The following is a 16,420-nucleotide window of genomic DNA, read 5'->3' on the forward strand; positions in this document are numbered from 1 at the left end:
TTAGCTGCTTTATGTCCATTATTTTATCAAATAATCTCTCTGAGCATCAATTTCCTAGTTTAAAAATCAGTAAATTCAATATATAGGTTGTTGTCAAGATTAACACATAAATAATACACCTAAAACATAGTAAAGGCGTAATCACACAAGGTGCTATCAGTTTCAATCTGCTATTGAGTGAGAACAATTCTATACTGGATTTTACAATTTTATTGAAAAAAGAAATATGTAAATAACTTTTCAGACTGTCTTCAGTAATCACTGCTGGAAGCTGATGCTCCCATGGAAGTGGAAATTTCTCTTTCTAAGGCTAAAGAGTGCCATTGGAATAATTTAGAACTCCTGAGCACATGGCAGATAATGAGGCTCAAAGAACCGAATGTCTTAACTGATGCATGCATACCTGTGTTTAGATGATGCAGCCCTCCCTTTTATGGATGGCCTCTTTTTGTAAAGAAATCTCATGTCAAACTCTCCAAGAATGTGGATTCATTACTCTGTCATAAAATCTTATTGTATTCTGATATACAATGCCATACGAGAAAAAAAGAAGAAGAATCAAATCTTCTGTGGAGTGAGACAGTAAGCACCTAATTTATAATGTTACCTACAATGTCTGTTTCTCCATTGCTACATTCTACAAACGTGCATGTGAATGTTTTTTGTGCGTGTGACCCAAATGGTACATGTTCATTGTGCAATGACCACATCTTAGTGACTTTTGTTGAAAGCGACACTATCTCTGTGATCTAAAGCATTGCCAACTTACAAGCACGATTATCCACTGGCATCATATCTTGCTCTCATAATCATTGCTCCAGCCGGTGAACCAGCCCAAAAAATGGCGTGAAAGGGAAGAGACACTGTGTACAGAATCAGAAGGGCTGAATAAAATCCTTCCTCAAACCAAACTTTGTAAACATTGGGGCCCATTCTACTTAACTCGAATTTGATGACCAGACTACCTTTAGTTTGTAGCACATTGATCACATTGATCATTTTATTGTTCTCATTTATAGTCCACAAATAATGTAAAACTATTGTGTAAGATTGTGGTAGCAGTTAAGTAAATCTAGAGCCAACATATATGCAGTAAAACCACTGTGTTCCTTTCTGTTATTGTTTAAATAACACTGTATTGGGTGAAATAATTTATTTTTATTTTTATTTTCATGTTTTAGAGACAGGGGCTCCCTATGTCGCCCAGGGTGCTCTCAAACTCCTGACCTCAGGTGATCCGCCTGCCTCGGCCTCCCAAAGTGCTAGGATTTCAGGCGTGAGCCACTGTGCCCAGCCAGCCTGAAATGAATTTGAAGTAGCATCAGATAATTAGTTGTGAACTAGGAATCCCAGTTTGGTATAAATCAATAGTTACCAATATTAAGAGTTTTTTTTTTTTTTTTCTCCTAGAGAATCATAACAGGCCTGTATCCCATCCATTTTAATTGAATGCTTAATGCTGAGTTTTTTCTAAATAAAACCCCCAGAGTATAAATGTTGTCTATTTTCTAGCAATCCCCATTGTTTGTTACTTTTCTGGCCTAGTGAAAGAAACTTTAATTTCTTGTATAATAATCTCGGTTAAAACCTTTGGGAAACAACCTGAGTTTGACTAAATTTTCCACTTGATCTAATTAATTCATTCTCACTTTTGGTTAGACCAAATTTCACTCCGCATCAAAAATAAATATTTGACTGACTGCCAATAATATGGGGTCATACAAAACTAAATAATTTTGCAGTCAAGTCTGTCATTGGAAACCATAGGCAAGAGCACAAATGGACAAGAAAGTGCAATTACGGGAAGATGATGTGGAGCGGTCAGTTCCCTAAGGGTTCATTACAAGAAACTTTCTCTTTGAGTAGTGATAGCGTAGTCGTCTCAGAAATCTTAATGAGATCATGGTAGGGAAATAAGTTTCTTAATTTTGGTTCAATACTCTCTCAAACATAAATGAGAACCACTTTTGTTTTAGAGGTTTAAACACAAAGTTGGATCCTTATACACAATCAGTTTGACTATTTGAGAAGAGCTGACTTGTCAAATAAACAAAGTCTCACTAACTTGGTTCTTTCTAGTTTACAGAGGGCAGGCTTGTGGGTGTGAGTGTGTGTGTGTGGGTGGGTGTATAAGATATGGGCTTAAGAATTCTTTGTTGTGTGTTCTAATCAAACATTTAATATATTGCTGAATACTTAGAGGCAACAAAAATTTTGGTCTCTTTCAGCACTGCATTACAAATTAATCTCAGAACCAAATACTAATGTTTACTCCAAAAATTTATTTATATGTATATATCTCTTTTTTCACATATATATGCATATACCTACAATATACAATCCATTATATAATACATATATATTTTATACAAATATAAAATATATGTGTAATATGTGTTACATATGCATATAATATATATTATATATGTATAATATATAACCCCTATATATGGGGTATGTGTGTAATATACATATAAAACCACTATATATAGGGGTTATGTATATTATATATAAAATATATATTATACATATATATTTGTTGTATATTATATATTATACATATATAAAATCCATTTTGATTATATTGTTGTTAATGGTGTAAGATGAGGGTCCAATTTCATTTTTCTGCATGTGGATAGGCAGTTACCCCAATACCATTTATTGAAGAGACTGTTCTTTCTTCAATGTGCCTTTCGGTCACCTTTGTGGAAGAACACATATATCGATTTATTTGCAGAGTATCTAATTTGTTTCATTAAACACCATGTCTGTTTTTACCAGCATGATTCTGTTTTCAGTACTATATCTTTTCTTTTTTTCTTTTTCTTTCCTTTTTTTTTTTTTTTTTTTTTTTTTTTTGAGACAGAGTCTTGCTCTGTGGCCCAGGCTGGAGTGCAGTGGTGCGATCTCTGCTGTCTGCAAGCTCCGTCTCCCAGGTTGAAGCTCCTGGGCTCAAGCAATTCTCCTAAGTCAGCCTTCTGAGAACCTAGGACCACAGGCATGCACTACACCTGGCTAATTAATTATTATTATTATTGTAGAGACAGGGTCTCACCATGTTGGTCAGAGGAGTCTCAAACTTCTGGCCTCAAGTGATCCTCCCACTTTTGCCTCCCAAAGTGCAGGGATTATTGCTGTGAGTCACCACATTTAGCCACATTTTCCACTTTTTTGAACAGTTTGAGAAAAATTGTTGTTAGCCCTCCTTTAAATGTTAGGTAGAATTCAGCAGTGAATTCGTTAAGTCCTGGGCTTTTCTTCGTTCCGAGGTTTTTGATTACCAGTTCAAACACCTTACTAGTTATCAGTTTCTTCAAATTTTCTATGCCTTATATTTTTATTTTTTTAGAGATGAGGTCTCACTCTGTCACCCAGACTGAAGTATAGTGGTGAGATAGTAGCTCACTACAGCCTCAGATTTCTGGGCTCAAGCTATCCTCCCACCTCAGCCTCCCGAGTAGCTGGGACTACAGCTGTGTGTCACCATGCCTGGCTCAGATGTATTTCTTCATGGTTTAGTCTAGTTAGATTGTATGTTTCCTGGAATTTATCCATTTCTTCTATATAATCCAATTTTTTGGCAAATAATTGTTCATCATAGTCTCTTATTTCTTACCTCCTCTTTTATTTTTCCTCGTTTTCCTGACATTACTCTAAATTTCCTTTTGTTTTATTTGATATAAAGTTGCTAATACTTTTCCCTCAGACATATAATGGGACATCTTTCCTCTTGAATGTTATTCTCTCATCAAAATCATTTATCTTATTAAATGTTACAGAATGTAAATAAAGTGTGATCTAAAAGCATCAGCTTTACTCCAACTTAGAATCCCTCTGAAAGGCATATATTCTCAATCAGCAGCACAACCTAAACATTTGTACTGAGGATTGTTATGAAATGCTAAACTTTCTTCCCAAATTTTTACAATGGTAAATCATTCCTACATACTTCCTCTGCCACTTCTAATCTGGGAAATGTTTACACATTCTTTAACCATTCCATACCACTTCCAAATATAGGAGTATAAATATATGCAGTGAATAATGCTAGACATTATTATCCCAATATTAATTATAATAATGGTTATTATTTAATCTAATAATAAAGTGGAAATGCTTCTTTAGTTATGTAAAAGCTATTTATTTCCAAACAAGATATCATATCGATGTTAATTGTTATGTTGCATAGAGTCACAAATGTAAGCATATATCCAAACTTACCAATTATAAATTAATGCCTTTTACTGACTTAGTTCCAGTTACTCTCTCCTACAGGCTCTGTGTATCTGAGGATCTATGTAATAAAGAAATTATATTTTTGTTTAAAATAAAACCTTAGGGCAGGGCACAGTGGATCACACCTGTATCCAAGCACTTTAGGAGGCTGAGGTGGGCTTATAGCTCAGGAGTTCCAGACCAGCCTGGGCAACATGGTGAACTTTCTCTCTACAAAAATACAAAAATTAGCCAGGTGTGGTGGCACATGCCTGCAATCCCAGCATCTCTGGAGACTGAGGTGGGAGAATCATTTGAGCCTGGCACATTGAGGCTGCTGTGAGCTGTGATCTGGGCGACTCAGCAACATCTAGTTTCAAAAAATACAAAACCCAAAAAACATAAAACTAACACCCTAAAAGAATTTGAGGTAAGTTTGCATCTCAAAAATAAGTCTGAACATCAAGTCAGAGTGCCAGACAGATATTAAGAATATGTTGGTTTGATTATATTTTTTCATTATCTTTAACTACAACTTTTTAATAGAAAATTTTCAGGGGAAAAATGTCAAAGAGGTTGCATATTAATAAGTTAAATAATTACCTAAGGTGCAACAAATATAACGTATTTAACATGAAAAAAATACATTATAAAATACATTAAATAAAATACTTTACATAATGACATTGGGCAAGACTCTAATTTTGATGCAATGACAGAAATCAATATTGACATCATGTGAAAGAAACCAATGTTAAATTTGTTGGATAAAAATTAGACTATCATTGACTACACATGGACACAGTAGACACCAGGGCCGACTTGAGGGTGGAGGGTGGAAGGAGGGTAAGCATTGAAAAGCTACCTATCAAGTACTATGCTGATTTCCTGGGTGACAAAATTGTCTGCACACCAAACCCCCGGGACACGCTATTACCCATGGGACAAAGATGTCCATGTGTCCCCTGAACCTAAAATAAAAGTTGCAAAGAAAATAAAATTAGTTTATGATACATGCATCTCACTGCATGTAGCAACAGAAATGGAGCAGATGATATACAGTATGGGATATGCAGATGTTTATTCATAGAACACTTCTGCAACACACAGACCATTTCTAATTTGGCAATTGTTAACCCACACATGTGCCTATTTTCCTTCTTTCTTTTCCTATTGTAAAATAATTCCATTACTTTCCTCGACTGCTTTGCACAGAAGTCTTAGTGAGAAGTCTGAAGAATGGTTCGCACTTTTGATAATGTCCTGTGATCACTGCGCAGCCATCTGCTCCCCTCTGCACCATGAGGTCATCGTGACCCCAAGGCTCTGTGTGAAGGTGGTGACTTCAGGGCTTACGGGTTAGAGGAAGGGGGACATAGCTGCTGTTCTCTCCCTTTGGGAATCTAGTGTTATCCTCAATTCTTGTATGACATCTCTTTATCGTGAAAGCTCCCTTCTTCTAAATACGAACCACAGGTGCTCTCTGTGAGACTCTCTAGCACATTCCCTCTGTGTGCTGTGTGCTGTGCTCCGTACACTGAACTCTGTCATCTCTAGTCTAAGGAACAAAGGGATTTTTTGAATAAAGTTTTCCTTAAAGTTACATAAAAATCAACTTTCTCTTAAATGGCAAAATAATCAGAATATCAGACCACTCAAGTTCTTTTTTCTTTTTTTTTTTTTATTTATATTTATTTATTTATTTATTTATTTATTTATTATTATACTTTAAGTTCTAGGGTACATGTGCATAACGTGCAGGTTTGTTACATATGTATACCTGTGCCATGTTGGTGTGCTGCACCCATCAACTCGTCAGCACCCATCAACTCGTCATTTACATCAGGTATAACTCCCAGTGCAATCCCTCCCCCCTCCCCCCTCCCCATGATAGGCCCCGGTGTGTGATGTTCCCCTTCCCAAGTCCAAGTGATCTCATTGTTCAGTTCCCACCTATGAGTGAGAACATGTGGTGTTTGGTTTTCTGTTCTTGTGATAGTTTGCTACGAATGATGGTTTCCAGCTGCATCCATGTCCCTACAAAGGACACAAACTCATCCTTTTTTATGGCTGCATAGTATTCCATGGTGTATATGTGCCATATTTTCTTAATCCAGTCTGTCACTGATGGACATTTGGGTTGATTCCAAGTCTTTGCTATTGTGAATAGTGCCACAATAAACATACGTGTGCATGTGTCTTTATAGCAGCATGATTTATAATCCTTTGGGTATATACCCAGTAATGGGATGGCTGGGTCATATGGTACATCTAGTTCTAGATCCTTGAGGAATCGCCATACTGTTTTCCATAATTGTTGAACTAGTTTACAATCCCACCAACAGTTTCATTCCAACAAAAAGTGGCATTGAAAATAGATACTGGCCAGACCCAGTGGCTCACGCCTGTAATCCCAGCACTTTGGGAGGCCCAGGCGGGTGGATCATTTGAGATCAAGAGTTCAAAACCAGCCTGGCCAACATAGTGAAACCTTGTCTCTACTAAAGGTACAAAATATTAGCTGGGCGTGGTGGGCAGGTGCCTGTAATCCCAGCTACTCAGGAGGCTGAGGCAGGAGAACCCTTTGAGCCTGGGAGGTGGAGGTTGCAGTGAGCAGAGATTACGCCACTGCACTCCAGCCTGGGAGACACAGTGAGGTTCCATTTCAAAAAAAAAAAAAGGCCAGGTACGGTGGCTCACGCCTGTAATCCTAGCACTTTGGGAGGCCGAGGTGGGCGGATCACTTGAGTTCAGGAGTTCAAGACCAGACTGACTAACATGGAGAAACCACGTCTCTACTAAAAATACAAAATTAGCCGGGCGTGGTGGCGGGCGCCTGTAATTCCAGCTACTTGGGAGGCTGAGGCAGGAGAATCGCTTGAACCTGGGAGATGGAGGTTGCAGTGAGCTGAGATTGCGCCACTGTATTCCAGCCTGGGCAATAAGAGCGAAACTTGGTCCACCCACACCACCCCCTAACAAAAAAAAAAGAAAAGAAAAATAAAAAGAAAGTAGTTACTGAGAAAAGTGAGGATTTCAGGAATCGAATCTAACTTCTTTGTCATTTCAGGATGAAGCAGAAATGAGTAGCCAGTTATCAGGCCCAGAGTTGAATGGACCTTAAAATTAATGGTTAAAGAAAGATGAATGTGTTGGTAAGTGTTTTAGATATAAATGAGCCGAAGACGGCCTCTCTCTATTGACCCTATGTTGTTTACTTCTTCTCTACTTCAGACTGGTAACTGTTAACTCAAAAAACCCTCCAATCGCTCCAAACTCAAATTTTTGCACACTCAATTGTTTTCAATATAGTCTAAGTAAGCAGATTTTTAGCTGTTTGGAACCTGACTTTTACAAATTCCATGAAACTTCCTACAACATCTGCTAGTCATAGGCAAGATAAACCCTGTATCCGTAAAGGTTTCAAGCTCCACCACCCCTCCCAGCTCTCTGACCTGCAGGCTCCTTGTCCTCATCCTGTTGCTGGTGGCAGCAGCTGGACATGTAAGCTCCCTCCCAATTTCCCTCTCCACTGGAGTTCGCATTCCCCCCTTCCTTTTTGGGTAGTAGCCCCTGCATCTGAGCCTTTGGAAGGTCTCGTGCTTGAAGGACTTTCCTAGCATTCAAACCTGTCAAAGCAGTGCCCAAATAAAGCTAGTTTGTGTTACTGTTACTTCCTGATTGGATCTTTTCCTCTGATTGTCAGCGAGACTCCTCAAACTCGCTACAGTAAATGACCAAGAACAATGTCCCAGGATACTGTGAATGAGCAAGAAGCTCAGAGGTATTTATTTATTTATTTATTTCTGAGATGGAGTTTCGCTCTTGTTTCCCAGGCTGGAGTGCAATGGCATGATCTCAGCTCAACACAACCTCTGCCTTCTAGGTTCAAGCGATTCTCATGCCTCAACCCCCTGAGTAACTAGGATTATAGACATGCACCACTTCGCCCGGCTACTTTTGTATTTTTAGTAGAGATGGGGTTTCTCCATGTTGGTCAGGCTGGTCTCGAACTCCCAACCTCAGGTGATGTGCCACTTTCAGCCTTTCAAAGTCCTAAGATTACAGGCATGAACCACAGCACCCAGCCGCAGGTTTTTTCCTTACTGAAATTTAACATAGCTAAGACATAAGCTATTAAGCAATAATGAGTTATTGAAGGATTGTATTCCAAATATTTCTAACTACTTGGCGGTGTAAGGAATTGAGTTGGTGAGGATGACGCAAGTCACATTTTGGGTAGACACCTTGAGGGTCCCTTCTTCGTGCAGATGGACTTCTAGCTGCTTCTCATCGGCCACGCTGGTTGTGTACATGGATTCTGAGCCTTACCAAGTCCCAGCTGGAAAACGCTAATGAATCCAAGTCAATCAGGCTGATTCCATTTACCTTTTCAGGGACTGGTTCAATCAAGAATGGCCTTGAGAAGACCTTGTGGTAAAAAGCACAAAAGGAGAACATTTTCTCTGGAAAGTTTCCTGCATTGTTGAGATTTAAGGCAACATTGACCTTTTCCTGCCTCTTGGTAATGAATTGTGATGACACAATATTCACAAGAAGTAAAAACATGTGACCATGGGAAAAATCAAAGGAATTCCAGCAATGCCAATGCTGCAGGTGATGTTGACAGCCTACATTAACGTACCATGGCAACTTTCCCTGACAAACATACTAAACATTTTTCATCTTTCCCTCGTCTTTATTTGGCTGTTCTTTGTAACATAGCTGGAATCATTCTGTCTGACTTAACAGACTACAACCATGGCTCAGTAGAAATAATGAAAGGCTGAGTGTCACAGGAAGTAAGAATGGAGAAGGGATGGGTTGGAAAGATATTACAGATGTAAATACACTAAGCCTTGTGGAGTCATTCCATAAGAGACAAGATGTACCACAGGAAAGACAAGGTGTGGAAGGAGCATGTGCCAAAACATTTCAGTGTTCTAGAATATATACTAATATTTGCAGGGCAGTTTCCTAGTCTTTGCAATTTTTATAACAGGCTTGAAGAAATAAAATCAAGAGTGGTTTATGTAAGCAATCAAAATGCCCCAACGTCATCATGCTATGAAGAAGCCCAAACTAGCCCAGGTGAAGAGGCCACCTGGAAAGGCCCTGAGATTACAGGAGGACAGAGATATCCAGCCAGCCCCAACTGCTCAGCCTCCAGCCATTATCTGACAGCAACCACAGGAGAGACCTTGAGGTAGGAACAGGCAGCCAAGGCCTTCCCCAATAATGATCAGAGAAACTGTGAGAGACAACAGAACGGTTGTTACTGTTTTGAGACACTAATATTTGAAATCATTTGTTTTACAAGAGTACGTCACTGGAAACTTCAGTTTAGACCCTTTGAGGGTGTATCTGTGTCCATTAAGAGGGTACTCTCAGTGCTTTTAGCCCTAGTTTGTGATGGAAAGCAGAAGGTGCCCACCCTACTAGACTTCCATGTTTGGGGGCTTGTGTTGCCTAGTGCTGAGCTACAATCTTGACATTGCTACTCGAAAAGGGAAATGACTGAGACAGTTTAGTGCACTTGAATTGTGCGTCTTACTGAACTTTCAGCATCTTGGAGTGTCACAGGGGATGAAACACAAATTTTGCCAGTTAATGGCCCTGGTGGCTGTCATCTGCCTCCATGAGGTAGCTTGGAAGGGAGCTAGCTCTTCAAAACGAGACAAGACCACTAGACATAACTACCATTTTGTCACCTAGAATCTCCCTTGTCAGGTAGTGTACAGGTGTTCTTGCCCACCTCCTTGCCCCAGTTTCCTAGTAAATATTCCCAACAGTGTGGGTTACAGATCCCACTCGTGCAGTACCTTCCAGTCTGCATCCACAGTGCTGGCCCCACCACATTCCCCATGAGAGCTCCAGGAATTGTGGGCACTCTGTTGCTGTTCTGCTCATATGCTTTTTTCAGTAAACCTCCCTTTAGGCTTAAAAAAAAAATAAAAAAATGGCTTGTTGCCTTGATGTATTTCACTGGAGCCAAGCCACCAAAGGAGCATTCCTTTTAACTGCCAAAGCACATTCTTTATCTTGAAATTATTTACAGTTGTAGATTATAATAGTTTGTTATCTGCAGACCAGTTTTAAAAGGCCTTGTGTCACTCAAATATCATAATCTTTAACATTCAGTGTCTCCAGCAAAAGAAACTATCAACAGAGTAAACAGCCCACAGAATGGGGGAAAGTATTCGCAAACTATGCGTCCAACAAAGGTCTAATATCCAGAATCTACAAGAAACTTAAACAATCAACAAGAAAAAAACAAATAACCCCATTAAAAATACAAAGAAAAAAAGACACTTCACAAAAGAAAACATACAGGCAGTCACAAAACATATGAGGCAGGGTGCAGTGACTCATGTCTGTGATCCCAGCACTTTGGGAGGTCGAGGCAGGAGGATTGCTTCAGCCCAGGAGTTTGAGACCAGCCTGTGCAATAAAGTGAGACCTCTTCTCTACAAAATTTAAGAAATTAGCTGAATGTGGTGGCATGTGCCTGCAGTCTCAGCTACTTAGGAGGCTGAGGTAGGAGGATCGCTTGACGCTGGGAGGCCAAGGCCACAGTGAGCCAAGGTCTCACCACTGCACTCCAGCCTGGGTGACAGAAGGAGACCCTGTCTCAAAATAAATGAATGAATGAATAAATAAATAAATAAATAAATTTAAAAAGCATATGGAAAAATGCTCATCATCATTAATTATCAGAGAAATGCAAATCAAAACCACAGTGAGAAACCATCTTACACCAGTCAGAATGTCTATCATTCATAATTCAAAAAGCAACAGATACTGGCAAGGCTGTGGAGAAAACGGAACACTCATACACTCTTGGTGGAAACATAAATTAGTTCAGCCACTGTGGAAAGCAGTTGGAAGATTTCTCAAACTACTACAAAGTGAACTACCATTTGGCCCATCAATCCCATTACTGTGTATATACCCAAAGTAAAATAAATTGTTGTACCAAAAAGACACATGCACTCATGTGTCCACTGCAGCACTATTCACAATAGCAAAGACACGGAATCAACCGAGGTGCCCATCAATGTTGGATTAGATTTAAAAAATATGGTGCGGCCGGGCGCGGTGGCTCAAGCCTGTAATCCCAGCACTTTGGGAGGCCGAGACGGGTGGATCACGAGGTCAGGAGATCGAGATCATCCTGGCTAACCCGGTGAAACCCCGTCTCTACTAAAAAAATACAAAAAACTAGCCGGGCGAGGTGGCGGCGCCTGTAGTCCCAGCTACTCGGGAGGCTGAGGCAGGAGAATGGCGGGAACCCGGGAGGCGGAGTTTGCAGTGAGCCAAGATCCGGCCACTGCACTCCAGCCTGGGCGACAGTGCGAGACTCCGTCTCAAAAAAAAAAAAAAAAAAAAAAATATGGTGCATATACACCATGGAATACTACACAGTCATAAAAAAGAACAAAGTCATGTATTTTGCAGCAACATGGATGCAGTTGGAGGCCATAATTCTAGGCAAAATTAACACAGGAAGAGAAAAATCAAATACTACATGTTTTCACCCATAAGTGAGAGCTAAACCATGGGTACATGCAGATACAAAAATAGCAACAATAGACACTAGGGACTACTGGAGAAGAGGGGGAAGGAGAGGGATAAAAACTGAAAAACAGACTATGGAGTACTATGCTCAGTATGTGGGTGACAGGACCAATTGGAGCCCAAACCTCAGCATCACACAATGTACCCATGTAACAAACCTGCACATGTGCCCCTTGAACCTAACATAAAAGTTGAAATGATTAAAAAAAAAAAAAAAAAGTTAAAAAGTGTAGGCCTTCCAATCCAAAAAATAATAAAAATGAAAAAAAGTAACTATAGGGAAAACAAAAGCATTGAGTATCTCAATGTTCCATTAATGCCAGTAATTTCAGTCATAATCATACATGACAGCTTTGTAACTTAGAAAAGCCTCTCTATTTAAAACTTTCCCAAGACTGCCTCCTCTTATTCTTCAACAAACCTCACCCTGATGCACGTGTGCCTGCGGCTGGAGGTGGGGAGAGAGGGACACATGCGTGTGTACATGTATGTGGCCCACGAAGCTCCATAAGTATCTCCTCATCATTGCCACAGCTCCATGTGCCCTCTGAGAAGTCAGAGCTCATTAAATGTGCTTCTTGTTATGATAGAAAGTACAAACACTACTGTGTCCAATTGACTGCAATTCATTTTAATTTTCACACCAGTGCTCTATAAGAATGAGAAGATTTCTCTTTCTTTCATTCTGAACAGAAGTTGAAGAAAGATTTTTGTGCCCCCAAATCTGACAAGGTGCAAGACATGTAGGGAGAGCTATGGAACTCTGTGGTGCCCAGACTGAGTGTATGCGTCCAAATGGTAAGCAGATATTTTGTATGTGACTCAGTGTCACCCACCACACTCTTGACTCTTTTGGCAGCTGTACTGGTTCAACAAGCACCCTCAGACCTATACTCTTCCAGATTTTATCGTGTGTAATCTGCCACCATATATGCACTTTTATAGACAGAAATGGGATATCTTCCCAACTCATGATATTGCTCTAGACTGCACTTGAGCAATAGAAGTCTTGACTCCTCCACCTGGGTTACTAACACTGGAGAAAAATCACACAAGAGGAAAGAATGACCACCCACATGCATGGTCTCTTATTCCTGCTTGGCTGTCAGTATATTCTACAACCTTCTGGATGCTTCTGTTATCTCTAAAGTATCCCCTAAGAGAAATTCTAACTATTCATCATTGTGTACAAACTCCCTCTCTTATCTCCTCTATTATTCTCAATGACTGACTTTGCTTCCTGATTCACAGGAAAATGAATGTATGGAATGAACCAAAGCTAAGGATTTCTTCTCATTTCTGTTCTTTCCAATCACCTGCAAATGCATGTGTCTGCACCTACATCACACCTGGAAAGCAGGAGCCCCTCTTTATTCATGGGTATTCTTGGATAAGCCTCTCCCTGTTTTCAAGGTCCTTGCTGCAATATTAACTATATTTCTCTCTCTCTAGTGCCTTGCTCTCTACTTGCCCTTACTTGTCAGCATTTAAACATGCTCGAGTTTTTAAACTTAAAAAAATAACAGAAAATATCTCTACAGCAAAGAAAATAATCAACAGACTAAAAACACAAACTAGAATGGGAGAAAATATTTGCAAACCACATAACTGATAGGGGCTAATATCCAAAATACATGAGAAACTTCTATAACTCAATAGCAAAACAAAACAAAACAAAAAATGGTGTGGCACAGTGGTTCACACCTGTAATCTTAGCATTTTGGGAGACCGAGCTGGGAGGATCGCTTGAGCCCAGGAATTTGAGATCAGCCTGGGCAGCACAGTGAGACCCTGTCTCTTAAAAAACAAAAATAAAAATTAGCCAGGTGTGGTGGCACATGCCTATATTCCCAGCTATTCAGGAGGCTGAAGTAGGAGGGTTGCTTGAGCCCAGGAGGTCAAGACTTCAGTGAGCAGTGTTTGTGCCACTCCATCCTGAGTGACACAGTGAGATACTGTCTCTTAAAACAACAACAACAACAACAACAAAGAGGCCAGATGCAGTGGCTCATACCTGTAATCTCAGCACTTTGGGAGGCTGAGGCGGGTGGATCACCTGAGGTCAGGAGTTTGAGACAAGCCTGGCCAACATGGGGAAACCCTGTCTCTACTAAAAATACAAAAATTAGCTGGGCGTGGTGGCAGGCGCCTGTAAATCCCAGCTACTCAGGAGGCTGAGGCAGGAGGATCACTTGAACCTGGGAGGCAGAGGTTGTAGTGAGCCGAGATGGTACCACTGTACTCCAGCTTGGGTGACAGAGTGACACTCTGCTTCAAAGAAAAAAAAAGGAAAAAGAAAAATACTAATGATGCAATTAAAAATGGGGAGTTGGCAAAGATCTTTTGGATATGTTTCCAAAAGCACAGATAACAAAAGCAAAAATCCATGAATGGGATTGCAAAACTGAAAAGCATCTGTTCAGGAAAGGAAACAATCTACAGAGTGAATAGATGACCTAGGAATGGGAGAAAATGCTTGAAAGTCACACATCTGATAAGGGGTTACAACTCAAAATATGTAAGGAACTTGAACAACCTGACAGCACGAAAACAAGTCAATTAAAAATGGGTAAAGGTGCTGAACAGACATTTCTCAGAAGAAGACATTCAAATGGCCAAAAGGTGTATGAAAAGTTGCTCAGTGTCACAAATCATCAGAAAAATAAACAACAAAACCACAATGAAATAGCACTTCACACTTCATAGGATTGCTATTAAAACAAAACAAAAACAATAGATAAATGTTGGTGAGATAATGAAGGAAAAAACATCCCTTTGAACGCTATTCGTGGCCAGGCAAATTGGTGTAGTCACTATGGAACACAGTACAAAGGCTCCTCAAAAAATTAAAACTAGAACTATCACACAATTCAGCAATCCCAGATGACAAAAATGGCCCAAGCAGGCCACCAGGGAAACCTGGGCCCAGCGTGCATCGATGCAGAGCGTCAAGCACAGCATAACAGGTGTACAGTTGCCTATTCCTGTCCAGAGAGAACTGCATCCTTCACTCTATAAAATGGGGAAATGCAGAGAAGCAGATGTAACTGAAGAAGCCAGCTGGAGCAACAAGGAGGGACAACCACAGCCTGGGAGGGCACCATGCCAGAGACACCTGGACCTCACGCTAGGCTCAGTGCCCATTATACTCTTGGGACCCAGCGCTTTCCCTCTGCATCACTTGGCATACTTGACATTATTTGTTGCTTAAAATAATATCCTAGTATTCACCTTTCCTAGGAGACCTAGGCAGATCCTGTGACACTACAGCTTCGGCACACAGTAGGTGCATCACAAACATCTGCTGGGTTCACACACTCTTGCCTTCTCCAACCTTCTTGAGAAGTCTTCAGTGAAAAGGAATTGCTGATTGAGCAAGAATTAAACTTCTAGAGACTCCTGGATCCGCTGAAGTTTGAGACAAGGTAAGATTTGTTTACTGCCATATTCCTAGCTCATAGCACTTAATATGTAGTCAGTTAATAAATGTTTGTTGAATAAATGAGTCAAAGGAATCATATATCTTACTTAGCTATATTTTTTCTGAGCAAAATGATAAATTTAATAGTGTATTTCTGGTGTAATTTTACTTTACATATTCAACAAACCTGACAATTCAACTAGGTGCCAGGCACACAGCTGCTGAAAAAAAGGACATATAAAATACAATATCTGTCTACAGGAAAGCCACAGTCTAAAAAGTAGAAACATGTGAACAAATTATAAAAATCAGAGAGGTTTGTTGCTATTTTAAACAGCTCCAGTCAGGAAGTGTTAAAATAGAAAGTTCTAAACAGGAAATGTTCCAACACACCATCTAAGCATGAAGCAGAAGCCACCCGTAGTTGAGTTTGCTACCGCCAACCCCAACAGCAAGAATTCCAATCCTGCTGCTACAAAATAAGTGTCATTCTAATTTTATTACTGCTATGTAACCCAGTTTTAGACTCTTTGATTGCCACTTAATGTTCTAAAGAAGTATTAAAGAGAAAATATTATTATGGTGTTGAGCCCATTCACTGCAGCCATCTCAACATCACACCAATTATAAAGGCTATTATTTCAAAAGAAAACTTTTAGTTTAACTTATTTATCCAAATATCAGTGTTACATAAACATATTTGCCATCAGACCTTGGATTTATGGGTTAAATAGTATATAAATATGATTAGAACCTCAAAGTTTACACTTTTCTGGTTCTCTCAAATTTTTTTTCAAAATAGTATATGCCTTTCTAAACAATTGTTAGCATAGTTTTTAAACTGAACATTAAAATGTGTATTTTCCAAAAACAAAATACAGCTCCCATTGGTAGATGGTGTTGTTGAGATACAACAGATAACTTCTCTTGGGAACCATTTAATCGGTCCTCAATTTTACACTCTGTCCAGAAATGTCAATGACTTTAAAATATAGAAGTATATTACACAACTGAACTTATACTTATTCAGTATTGTGCAATATTTAGTATTTGTTCTAGCTATCTCTTGCTGAATAGTAAGCCATTCCAAAACTTAAGGCATTATTTATTGTTTAATATGTGTTTATTGTTATTATTTGTTTAGTAATTTTAAATAGCATTATTTCTCATGGTTCTGTGGGTTGACGGGCGCTATAAAAGTTCTCT

Source organism: Chlorocebus sabaeus, chromosome 25, assembly GCF_047675955.1.
Source record: "Chlorocebus sabaeus isolate Y175 chromosome 25, mChlSab1.0.hap1, whole genome shotgun sequence".
In the NCBI taxonomy this organism is placed as follows: Eukaryota; Metazoa; Chordata; class Mammalia; order Primates; family Cercopithecidae; genus Chlorocebus; species Chlorocebus sabaeus.